General features: G+C 43.6%; 1 protein-coding gene across 5 annotated transcripts in view; it reads right to left on the bottom strand.

Moving 5' to 3' along the window:
* The window catches only part of LOC101689214 (liprin-beta-1), a 181,803-nt gene that overhangs the window by 147,551 nt on the left and 20,986 nt on the right, over positions 1–13,266 (bottom strand). For all 5 annotated transcript variants that reach the window (XM_045073047.1, XM_045073049.1, XM_045073046.1 and 2 more), the window contains exon 2: positions 12,996–13,072. The gene's annotated coding sequence lies outside the window, so the exon portion shown is untranslated. The remainder of the gene's footprint in view (positions 1–12,995; positions 13,073–13,266) is intronic.

Genomic DNA, 13,266 nt, shown 5'->3' with positions numbered 1-13,266 from the left:
TGCGACAACATGGATGGAACTAGAGCGTATCATGCTTAGCGAAATAAGTCAAGCGGAGAAAGACAACTATCATATGCTCTCCCTGATATGAGGAAGTGGTGATGCAACATGGGGGCTTAAGTGGGTAGGAGAAGAATAAATGAAACAAGATGGGATTGGGAGGGAGACAAACCATAAGTGACTCTTAATCTCACAAAACAAACTGAGGGTTGCTGGGGGGAGGGGGGTTGGGAGAAGGGGGGTGGGGTTATGGACATTGGGGGGGGTGTGCTTTGGTGAATGCTGTGGGGTGTGTGGACCTGGCGATTCATGGACCTGTACCCCAGGGATAAAAATATATGTTTATAAAAAATTAAAAATTAAAAAAAAAGCCACGTTAGGATTAGAAATGTCTGAGTCAAAATAATTTTTTTTTAAGATTTTATTTATTTATTTGTCAGAGAGAGAGTGGGGGAGAACACAAGCAGGCAGAACAGCAGGCAGAGGCAGAGAGAGAAGCAGGCTCGCCGCTGAGCAAAGAGCCTGATGTGGGACTCGATCCCAAGACCCTGGGATCATGATCCCAGCCGAAGACAGCGGCTTAACCAACTGAGCCACCCAGGCGTCCCTGAGTCAAAAGAATTTTAGAGGCATGTGGGACTATCTTACCTACCCCTCTGTTCTAAAGATAAGGAAACCACTGGTCAGCCGTGGTGTGAGAAAGTAAACAAACCTGGAATACAGTCCGCTAATCAGCAATTAGGAATCCTCGTTCCACAGGTTCCTTCAGTATTTTCTAATACCTGTCTACTTAGGGGCCAGACTGTCAAAATTTATTTTCAAATGACAGAAAAACTCTCCACTTAAAAATAATCTGCCTTATTTCTAGATGGCAGCTTGACACACAATCTTCATAGCCTTTAGCAGCACACCAGTTTGAGTTAAAAATCACTAATTCCATAAAAGGAACTAGAGACAAATGAAAAGCCAAGTAGTTGAGTTGCCACAGACATTTGGCCACCCAGCGTGTGAACACAGATGGGGCTCTCCTGTGGCCTGAGAAGGCAGAACACGACAGAAAACCTGTCCATCTGTAAGTGAGTGACTTCAATTACACAAAGTCATCAAAGAGTACGTTTTCCCCTCCCCAATTTTTTTGGATTTCCAAGACCTTCCATGCAGCCATCCTCCTAGGACCCAAACAACTGTCTGATTTACAACATTCCCTCTAAACAAGGTCAGGTGTTCTTTAGAACTTTATTTATAAATCAAGTCAGTTCCTTCTAGCCAGTGCCAGTTTAGAAAGATGGTACCAGCACGGGTCCCTAACCTTGGGTGACCATGATTATTTTTAATTATCATAGTAGTTAGGGATGAAGAGATGAACATCCCCATTTTCCTTCCGGTGCCACTCATCATCTTTGGGAATTCCTCCTGACTGAAGGTCTGGGTCAGATGCTCCCAGAGGACAATGAGCAGCCTTCTACCAGATCATACTCTTCTGGAACCTTAACCAGATCTGACATGATTGTAGATAAAAAAAAACCTGAACTCTTAAGTACCATGTTACAAAATTTATTTTTAGAACTAGCCCAATGGGCACCTGGGTGGCTCAGTGGGTTAGGCCTCTGCCTTAGACTCAGGTCATGATCTCAGGGTCCTGGGATCGAGCCCTGCATCAGGCTCTTGAGATGCTCAGTAGGAAGCCTGCTTTCCCCTCTCTCTCTGCTTGCCTGTCTGCCTGCTTGTGATCTCTCTCTCTGTCAAATAAATAAATAAAATCTTTAAAAAAAAAGAACAAGCCCAGTGACCTTGGGACATTTTCTGTGCGTCAATTTTCCCATTTGAACGGGAATAAGAGTACCAATCTCCATTGCCTTGTTTGTGTAAAAGAGAACATGGAAGTATCCACCTGAGATCACGTGTAAAGAGCCCCATGCTCTTATGAATTAGAGCACATGAAAGCATTGCCACATCCCAAGTAGTCAGTCAATGATCACCAACTATTACACGGCTGCCCTTCGGAGTCCTAACACAGTAGATGTCCTCTTCTCTGTGCTTGTTGTACTTTTTACCAACCAGATCGACTGCAAGTTCTTGTGTGTGATGAGAAGAGAACATGTGCTTTGAAATTAAGCAGGAATGAACATCTAGGTTTTACACTCTACTGCATTTCATTGATTAGAAAGAGATTTTTTTCCACATTCAACACTGCTGAAATTGGAAAGTGTCTTCCATTCAGTGAAACTGGGTATGATTATCTCTTAAGCAAGTTATTTAATCTCTATAAAACTGGTAATATCACCTTCCCCTCTTAGTGTTGGGGGAAGGATCAGTAACATAATTATGCTAACCCCTAACACACAGCAGGCAGCCTGATGTACCACTTCATTCTGCACCCTTATGGGCCCAGTGTCTTGTACAAAAGATGCTTAGGATTGAATATTTACATATATTTAACAAAGCAACCCATCATCCATGGAGATTTAAAAACAATGCCCAGACCCATTCCAAGCCAATGTGTGTGGCTCTCCCAGCTGGAGCCATCTCTAGGAAAGATCAAGGGGTTTCAGTACAGGAACTCTCAGGAACGGCAACGTATGGGCACGCAGAGACCTGGGCAAGGCCCTGCAGCTGCTCTCAGTAACCCAGCAGAGCCTCGATACTGTCTAACTCCCTGCAGATACCAAGCTCAGGATCAAAGTGCGACAGTGGAGCCAGAGGGTGTAGGAAGTGGCCTTTTACAAATCCTATAACCACTTCTGGCATGCAACAACACTTAGCTCATTTTTAAGCACTTACTTCATTAGGGTCCCCTAAACCCTTTACCATAACCCCGTGAAATACAACCAGCTTCATCCACATTCCTGTTTTCTGAGGCCCAAGGCTGAAGTCACAGCTGAGTGGCGAAAGTCTGCATGGTTCCCAGGACTGGGCCCTTAATCACTGTGTCCTCTCAGGCTGGTGATGCCACATCAGCTTGACAAGGAAGCAGGATGCCCCCACACGTCAAGGTCTTGCCTTCAAAACAGGCACACAGCATCCTCTCCAGGGGCGTGTCATACCCTTCTGCTCCAGGTGAACAAGGGCAAAAGCAGGTAGATGTGCGGAGTGGTTCTCTGTGGAGCGCATTTCCAGGCCCTTTGGTGCTGACTCAGTCCTCAGGCTCTAACAGGCAGCCCTAACAGGTGGTGTTTTCTGTTGAACCTTTGTCTGTTTCTTTTATCCCTGACTTATTTCCCACAGCTCCAGATCACCTCTGCTTTTCCCTTTTCTTAATAGGCTTCCTCCACCTTTTTTCTTTTTTAAAAATTCTGGTTCTTCAAACTTGAGTTACCTCTCCCCACATGGTACCACACTTCTTGGCAAAGAAACTTCTTGATTCATCCCCGGCAGATGTGAGTCGTAATGATAACTCATAGCTGGAGATTCCATCTGAACTTTCCAGAATGCCAACGCTCACGTGGAGGCATGTCAGAAAGATGGACAAGCCGGAGGAAGACACGAACCGCATTACAGCTTGCCTTGCTGGCTCCTTGCACGATCACATCACCTGACACTCTAGAACTCAGACCAAGAAAGACCAGCGAAGTAGAGAGTTTAAGAAGACATGGTACGTGTTCGACAAACTCACCTCAGCCTGTCCCCTGCAACAAGGTCACGATGCTACATTAACTTCCTCCTTGTCTGAGGAAACCTTGAAAGCTTATTTTATGCCATCTCCCATTTCCAGGCAATACAATGAACCGGCTGGCAGATCACCTCCTTCACAGGCAATCACCAATCGCCCATCCCTCCGAGGTGAGATGTATGTCTTATACAGAATGTATCACCAGGGCAACTGGCGCTGTTCAGTTTCTGAATAAGGAAGAGTGACCTATTTACCTCTCCACTACACCTGGAATACAAACAGGTCCGTGACATCTTGCGCTACGGAGCTCCTGAGCGGCAAGGCAAAGAGGACAAGGGTTACACAGGAGTGGATGGGGGACTCGCTGGAAAGTGAAGCCCACTGGTCAGAACACACCCCTTTCCTCTGTGCCAGGCTCAAATCATCAGACTTTCCTACCTCCGGACCCCACAACACACTCTAACTATGAGATGACGGGTCCGCAGAACCCACCGCCGCCTTCACTCGCTAGGAAAAGCAGAAACTAAGGAAGACGCATGTTCGCTTTTGCAGATATGATTAATCTGAGGTTGGAAAAGATGTAGGGCGGTTTGGGCCTTATTTAGCCATCCCACTCACAGCACAGACCATGCCAGACAGTTTCAGACATCGGCTGAGTACAACTGGCTTTCGGAAATGCCAGAAAACCAGTTCATTTTTCAAAGCACATTAACTTCTCTTCCAGCCATATAACTCCTAAATTATTATCCTCAACTGTATCGAAATGCCCTATCAGGTGACTGGAATTTCAACACAGGCTATATTCTCCTATATTTGCTCTCTCTAGCTATCGGGTCCCCTGGAAAGTTCTGAGTTTGATGGTTTGTGTGTCTTTTTTTTTTTTTTTTAAAGATTTTATTTATTTATTTGACAGAGAGAGATCACAAGTAGGCAGAGAGACAGGCAGAGAGAGAGAGAGGAGGAAGCAGGCTCCCTGCTGAGCAGAGAGCCCAATGCGGGACTCGATCCCAGGACCCTGAGATCATGACCCGAGCCGAAGGCAGCGGCTTAACCCACTGAGCCACCCAGGCGCCCCTGATGGTTTGTGTGTCTTAATCTGCGCTGCCTGACTTTTGTGGTAGTGACCCACCAATTCTATAAATTCAACAGGAGTTTAAATATTCCAGAAACAGATGCACTTACGTACACACAGGGTTAACATTCTAAACATGCAGTAATTCCCATGTGGGCAAAATCACTTAACAGGTCAGCCATTTCACACATACAGAAGCTGGCCCCAGCTATACCACCACCAGGTGTAAAGATTACCCAAGTATCTCACAAATGTCTGAAAAGCCAGAGATCCGTTTATCATTAACAAAAGGGTATGACCTCTTCGTTCAGTTTTTCTAAGGGATCCAAACTTTCTAACTGTAGATAAAGAAACCGTATATGTTGGAATTTTGGTGTCATCTATTATTGTTTGTTTCTTTTTTTTAAAAAAAAGATTTTATTTATTTATTTGACAGACAGAGATAACAAGTAGGCAGAGAGACAGGCAGAAAGAGAGAGAGAGGGAAGCAGGCTCCCTGCCGAGCAGAGAGCCAGATGCGGGGCTCGATCCCAGGACCCTGAGATCATGACCTGAGCCGAAGGCAGCGGCTTAACCCACTGAGCCACCCAGGCGCCCCTGTTTGTTTCTTTTTTAAGGGGTTAGCTTCTTTGCGACAGGTAAGAAGACATTGGTGTGTTTCATCCAAACCCCACTTTTAGAGCTGGCTGTGCTCATCCTGGCTCCCAACAGCTCGAGAGAAGGCCCCCAGCCAGCTGCAGGAGACTGCTTCAGCAAGGTTAAGCCACCAGAGGGGATAGCCAGCTGCCAGCAATGAGCTGATTCAGGAATACAAAGGTCCAGCCCCTCACCTCCACTACGGCCATCCTAAGACCAGAGCTCCCCATATGGGCAGCTGGGGATTCCACTGCAGTGGCATTGCTGGTCAGCTTCTCCTCCACGGAATCCTACTACCTTTTCCTCAGCCCTAAAATCCTTCAGCATCCAATTCCTGGTCTCAGTAGGCTTCCAATGCACCTCATCAAAGACAGGCTGTTTGCTGTTTTCTAAGTGTAGAAAGCTATTTTTTCAATTCTCCTGAGGAAGTTATAGGCCCTACACATGTTCTATTCCAACATACTATTAGAGGTCCTATGAAGGCTGAAAACCATCTTTGAAAAATAGTGTTGGCTCGGTTCAATAATTGCACGTTTTTGATAGTCAGCCCAGAACACTTTCTGAACATCAGCCCAATGCAGTCAATAGGGACAGGAGTGAAATAATGCCCCGGAATATCACAGGTTCACAAGGAAGGAAAGTGAGACATCGCCAGGCTAGCGATCTGCACGTCACAACATCATGGGGCACTGAAAACTGACACCAGGTCATGAGAGGCCGGATCTGCTGTTTTCAACCTCAACCCATGGAGCCTGCCCCTCCCCACATAAGGCACACTTGCATCAGGACCTCAAATCCTAGGAAATCAGTCTAAGCTCCTTAAACAGTTCTACATGTAAGTATGAAACAAAGTGCTGAACGCTTTATCCCCAGCATTGCAAGCTTTCCATAAGAGGAAACAATTCTTGGAGCCGACAGGTAATAGACGACTTTGCAAGAAAGCAGATGCAGACGGGCCTGAGCAAGAATCAAGACCCATGGCTACGGCATTGCCCAGAAGGCACTACCGCTTTCCAGAAGAACCTTGAGGAACCATCTCGCAGTCATTCAGGCTCTAGCCCAGCTGAGGGCGGAGGATGGAGTGAGGGAGATCACAGAAGCAGAAGTCTGAGCAAAAGCAGGTACTGGTGCAGTGTCTGTATCTTATTACCAAAGGTTTGGGTTCAGAATGTTAAAAAATGTAGATAATGTACCTCATATGAAAAACTCAACTTAAAATCACACTCCTGCTTAATGTTTTACCGTTTTTACACTTTGTCCAGTTTGACCCTCACAGCTCTCCCTGTGAGGGCGGGGCTAGTATTAGTAGCTCACTTTTATGCCCAGGACCACACACCTGATCCATGTGGGGATCAGACTGCCAGATTCCTGGTTCAGGGTTCTAGCCTATAAAATCCGCCAATTTGCAGTTTTTCTATATATTTCTCCAGGATTCTGTGCAAAACCCCCAGACTTTGCTGCCCTCCTACTACATGTGCTCCCAGCTTCATAGCTACAAATCTGGATTTCAGAAGAATAAGGACTACCCATGCAGGAGGTCCTAAACAGGGCCACCAACTACCCTCAGACATCTCTCTTTCTCAAAGACTTGAAACAACCCAGACACTCTGTTAGCACCACAGCTGACAGCAGACTAAGGAGATCAAGTTACAGGACCACCAGTGTTCGATATCTCTAACTAACCCGGTTCGTGTCAGCCAAACACACAAGAAGTGGGGTTGGGGGAAGAGCAAAGGCTAAGGCTCCCCGATTTCTTAGACACAGTCACAGCTCTTAGGAAAGACTTCCACCCTGCAGTAGGATTTGCTACTGTCATTTGAGACACTTGGTGGATTTTACTCTTGCCAAGTTGGCATTCTGTTTCTGCAATGCAAAAATGCTCAGATTGAAGAGATCAGATGGGGATTTTCACGTTTTGAGGAACAGAAGCGAGCCTCTTTCCGCCTCAGGTGGATGCATTACAGCTTGGGGGAGTGCTAATGAGAGCTAATTACTCTATTTACTTCATAAGCCAACCAGCCAGCAACAAGAAATGCCTGGGTAAAACTCTCGGCGATCTCAGGCTTGGTTTCAAAGGGCTGGTGCCAAAATGATCTGGCTGAAGTGACGGGCTCAGGGCTGCCCAACTGGATTGTTATCTCAAGATCACAAAACACAGGCCGTCTTTTGGCCTGTGTATCCCGTAAATTAATAGTCACAGCAGCATCAATTTTATTCTTCCATGCTTAATCTACTCTCTTCGCCATTATCAACACTCCCACCTGTGCCCCCAAATGTCCACACTGGCTGTAAATTAAGAAATCAAACATTAGGCCTGAATTTTAGGAAAACAACTGTCTTCCTACCATTGAAACTGGGTGTGGCATTTTACAATGTCCTACACTCACCTGGCAATAGTCACAAGATTTGGCCAACAGTTCATTCACTTTGATCCTTGAACTCTAGACATAAGAAAGAACTTAGAAATCACGTAAATTTCACTTAATCATTGATACTTAACTGAATCCATGTGTTAAGTAAAGCATATACATATGGCATGAATTATATAAAAATACAACTAATTTATGACTCTAATTTATATAACTTATATAAATTACATTTAAAAGAGGCTTTCTCATCCATGTTTCTCCATTCCTGCCATAGTCGGGTAAGGGGTAGGAGATGGAAAAACCATAGGACAACAGATCTAAATTTCCCAGAATAAGAACAAGAAGGTTAGTCATTAACTCAATAAAGCCTCAACCATATTAACCTCTCCCTCCTCCAATACTAAGATGGTGTATTGTTGAAAATGCAACCATGGCTTCAGGGACAAAAGTAAGAAGATTCAAGACACATTTTAAAGAAGATTGCCAAAGGGCATTATCTTCAACTCCATAGAAACGAGGCTGCATTGGATTATAATATAACTCTAAGCTAACATTTATAATTACTTGGCTCAATTTATTAAAATGAAAAAATCTAAATAAACACAAGGAGAAGTTAAGTGGCCAGAGCAACCTCACGCTGAAATTCTTCAGGCAGAAATAACTTCCATATTATTAGTGGAGGCTTTTTATGTGGATGACAATCTAACATAAGGACTAACCAGATCCAACTCAATTTATATATGGTATGAAAAATGGAAATTTAATAATGGTTCTCCTGAGTTACTTAGCAACCTTCTCTTCTCTCATGATTTTCTATGTTTTTTTTTTTTTTTTTTTTAAAGAGAGAGAGAACAAGTGCACAAGCAGGGGGAGTGTCATGCAGAGGGAGAAGCAACTCCAACTGACCAAGGAACCCAACATAGGACTCCATCCCAGCACCCTAGGATCATGACCTGAGCCAAAGACAGACGCTCAATGACTGAGCCACCCAGGCATCCCTATAACTTTCTTTTTAAGACTGCTTTGTTACCTGAATGTTTATAATACATGGGACAAGTAAGTAACATGAATGATGCCAAAAATCTCATCTATGTGTAAAGGAATGACTAGGTTATGGCCCTTCCCAAAAACTGCCTGTGCTTTTTTACAGAAACGTGTAGACAAACATGTTTTACTTTGGCTGTGAGTACAGCCCTAAGCTGGGGATTCATCACAAAGTCGTCCAAGCAGAAGTATTTCAGAGAAGCAGCTGATATCCGTAACAAAAAACAAAATCGACTCAACAGGATAATAAAGAGGCCAGATAAAGAAACATTTCTTGCACAGAAATATAAATAACATTTACTAAAATTTCACAAGTCTGAGCAGGTTTGCCAGTTTTTCTAAGATTGATTTAGAACAGTAGCATTTTAGCTTTAAGACTAGGTAGTCATCATGGGACGCCTGGGTGGCTCTGGGTGGTTAAGCGGCTGCCTTCGGCTCAGGTCATGATCCCAGCGCCCTGGGATCGGGTCCCACATTGGGCTCCTTGCTTGGCAGGGAGCCTGCTTCTCCCTCTGCTTCTGCCTGCCACTCTGCCTGTGCTCGCTCTCGCTTCTCTATGACAAATAAATAAATAAAATCTTTAAAAAAAAGAAAAAGAAAAAAGACTAGGTAGTCATCATTACTGAGCTCCTGCAATGAGTAAGCCAGGTGCTGTGCTAGGCATCTGGTATATGTAATGTCAACTTAATCTTTCTCATAGCCCTGCAAGGTAGGCACCGTTGCTTCCACTGACAGACAAGAAACCACGGCTCAGACTGGACAAACCACAAAGTCACAATGTTAAGATATGACTCTACTGGGATTCCACCCAAGATATGGCTGACCCCAAAACCCAAAGTTGCTGCTACCTTCTGCCCAGCAGTACCACTAAGAAATCACAACCAGAAATTACAACGATGGAATTATTTCCTAAGTACAGAGGATCAGCTCTAAGGTCAGAAGCTCTAGATTTTAATTGTGCTTCTATTGAGTGGTGGTTTCCTCCAAATTAATGGAGATGAAAATAGTATTTAACCTCCTAAGGTTGAGGGGAAAAGCATATAAAAAAGCCCTGGTCGAGGCACTTTTCGAAACAAGTAAGCACTATTTGTATTTGCTATTATTACCTTCTTCCTCAAGCCTCAGCTGGTGAACAGCACCTGGGGAAATCCACCCACAGGGCAGCAAATTACCTTGATGAGGCCTGAGCAACACAAAGCCTGGAGCCCAAGAGAACGAAACTTAAGGGGTAAGGAATGGAGGGGGCTTGGGTACAGTCTCTGCTCAGTGTACCTTCTCAGGCACTAGTAAATAAAATAATGGTTGTGGGCAAGCTCTGTGCCAGGCACAGCCACATTCACTAGACAAGCTGCTGGCCCCAGTTAGTCAGCCAGGTAAGAATGGATGGAAGCTCCTGCCTTCAGGCAAGCTCACATCTACCCTGTGGTAAAGGAAATTCAGACTAAACAAGCTACCGCCCTCCCGACATGAACCTCACTCTTTCTCATCAACTTTCCCTACTCACTCATGCTTGCCCACACCCCCCCCCCGCCACCACACACACAGAGATGGGGAGGGCTTTCCATGGTACAGGGGGTGCCCAGATTCAACCAAGCACTTGAGGCCTGTTCATCCCCATTAGGAAACTCTATAGTGGTCCAGAGTAGCAGAATTTTAAACATTGACAATTCAATACAGTGACTTCCAGAACAGAGAAGATTCATTTCAGTACAAAGGAAGGTTGAAGACGATGAAAAAAAAAAAAATCAAGATTTGACTCCATAAAAGTTTTATGATTCTATAGGACTAAAAACAAAATTAAAAAATAAACCAAATAGAAATTAGAGGAAAAAAAAAACGAGGTCAAAATATGTGCAGTAATGATGATAGAGGATTAATAAGTAAAATACAGAGTCTATGACAAATGAGAAAAATACGAATCCCCAATAATAAATAATAAAAGGGCAAAGTTCAAGAACAGTTTGTTAAACAGGAAATGCAGTCAACAGTCATATAAACATGTTTGATCTCATTAATATCAAGCAAAACAGAAAAACAAAGTATTTTTTCTCTTAGAAAATTGCCAAATATTATTAAAATGAGAATAGCACTCTGCTACTGGTGGCAAAAATTAGTACACACTTTTTTGGCAACCAATACCAATATCAATCAAGATACCCATATGCATGACCATCCTTTTGTTCTACTTCCGGTCATCTCTGATAAAAATAAAAATGATCTGAAAGAAAATGCTGACTGCATAAGATGCTCATCAAATACTGAAAACAGGCTCTGCAATCAGATTAAATAAATCACAAAATATCCCTAGACAGAATATTTTACAGTCCTTAGAAATAACATTTACAGTTATTTTTGTAGTGTGGGGAAAGGCAAATAAAACAATGATAAGTAAAACACAAGTCATATACTTAGAATACTTCAAATATTCTAAGTAAAATAAATAAATTTATAAAAATATATAAATATAAATATATAAATATATAAATTAAAAATATACAAATTTTTAAAATGGACAGAAACACAGCAAAATAGTTGTGTGGTAGAATAACTGTTTTTTATAACATCTTTATGGTTTTCCTATACTACAAAATCTTTGATAAGGTGCATCTCACTCTTGTACTTACAAAAAAACATAAGTAACAATCTCCCCTGCAAACCCACAACAATAGAAGGAAATCCAACAACCCTCCAAACCACTCCCACAATTACCCGAGCGTGCAACAGGCAGGTAAGGCAGTAAACTGAGGGGAGAGAGGCTTTGTTTTAAGTCTGGGCCTAGAAAAACAGGAGGCATCTTGATGTGAAAACAAAAACTTTTCATCTTCCACTTGTCAAAGCATATTTTGGAAATTCATTAACCAAAACATTTTCCATCAGAGGATTTAAACCCACACACCAAAATTATCTCCACAGAATAAACTAGTTAAGCAACCAGGAAGTTTACCAGGAACACCCTAAAAATTAACAATTGTTTTTAAGGCTCTGATAAAGCCAGCCAGCTCATGTTGGTACACAATGTAACACAAACAACCTCTCCAGTGAGTCCTCTGAACAGGAGTGCAAGAAGTCCTTATCATAAGGTTTTCCTTGGCAAGAAGGGGTTCACCTTCCTAAAAGCTGATTTTAGGGGCACCTGGGTGGCTCAGTGGGTTAAGCCGCTGCCTTCGGCTCAGGTCATGATCTCAGGGTCCTGGGATTGAGTCCCACATCGGGCTCTCTGCTCAGCAAGGAGCCTGCTTCTCTCTCTCTCTCTCTCTCTCTCTCTCTCTCTCTCTGCCTGCCTCTCCATCTACTTGTGATTTCTCTCTGTCAAATAAATAAATAAAATCTTTAAAAAAAAAAAAAAAGCTGATTTTATAATCTTAGAGATGGCATCCATTATCCACCTTCATCTTCACAAACCTACCAGGCAGGGTTTCTCCACTTCAGCACTCCTGTCAGTGCAATTCCTTACAATTCCTTGCTCTGGTCCATGCACTGCAGGGCGTTCAGCAGCATCCCTGGACTCTCTGCTCACTAAATGTCAATCCTCCCTCCATCCCCAGTTGCAACATGAAGAAGGTTTCCTGACATCACCAAATGACTCCCGCAGGGCAAAATCACCTCAGCTGAAAACCAGTGGTACAAATCACGTGCTCTCATTGCCTGAATTTTACAAAGGAGGAAACAGACACAGCGAGGCCCATCTAACTTCAAAGCTTGAGATCCAAAACTCGGTACTGTATGGGTACACAGGTAGGAGGCAGATCTTCTAGTATAACCTATGATACACACCCATCTTTTCTACTTGGTCCCTATGCATCCACCCCCACGGAGCCTGGTTGAGTCGGCCTTGGTGCACACCATTCACGTAAACCATTTCTCTCATCATGTAAACATTTATGAATAATGCCAGATGAGAGTCTGGCAATAAAGGCACAGTCATGACCTTCGACAAGTATATAATCTATTTGAAGAAATAAGACATAGCCATGGAGAAGCTATTCGGAGTACCAGTTTGGAAGAACACTGTTTCCTCACCTGTAATATGGAAACGATGTCAGGGCTGATCCCATAATTCACTGAAAGAATGCGAATCACGTTCTTTTCACGAAATAGGATTTCAAAAAACAGCCAGATATCAAATGCTTGGCAATATATAGGCACCAGCACAGGATGGATTAGAGTATCTCAAAAATCACTGGGCTGGCATGAACCCTCTAAAACACCCTGAACCCACCACCCCTTGGTACTTGAGCATTTGAAAATCCAAAAATTGAATTACCTGTTTCCAGCAGAGTTTGCGGGAGGAGCTCTGACAGAGGCTCTCAGCAAAGGTTTCCTGAATGGCTTCAAGCAGGCCTGGAGGAAAGAAAAGGAAGGATTCAAACAAAGAGAAGAGCCAGGAGTAGGAGAAAAGGTGGAATGGACTCAAAGCACTCCGGAGGAGCAGAGCCTGGGCCTCAACCCAGCAGGACAAGGGAAGGCAAGGGTGGGAAAAAAGGTCAAGACCAGAGGAGGTCATCTGGTGATCTCTAGGTGATCTGTAGTGTCGC

This window comes from Mustela putorius, unplaced genomic scaffold (assembly GCF_011764305.1).
Source record: "Mustela putorius furo isolate JIRA1106 unplaced genomic scaffold, ASM1176430v1.1 tig00537227_pilon_pilon_pilon, whole genome shotgun sequence".
NCBI lineage: Eukaryota > Metazoa > Chordata > Mammalia > Carnivora > Mustelidae > Mustela > Mustela putorius.
Note: the sequence above shows the minus strand (reverse complement) of the source record. Positions and strands in the feature narration are given on the sequence as shown.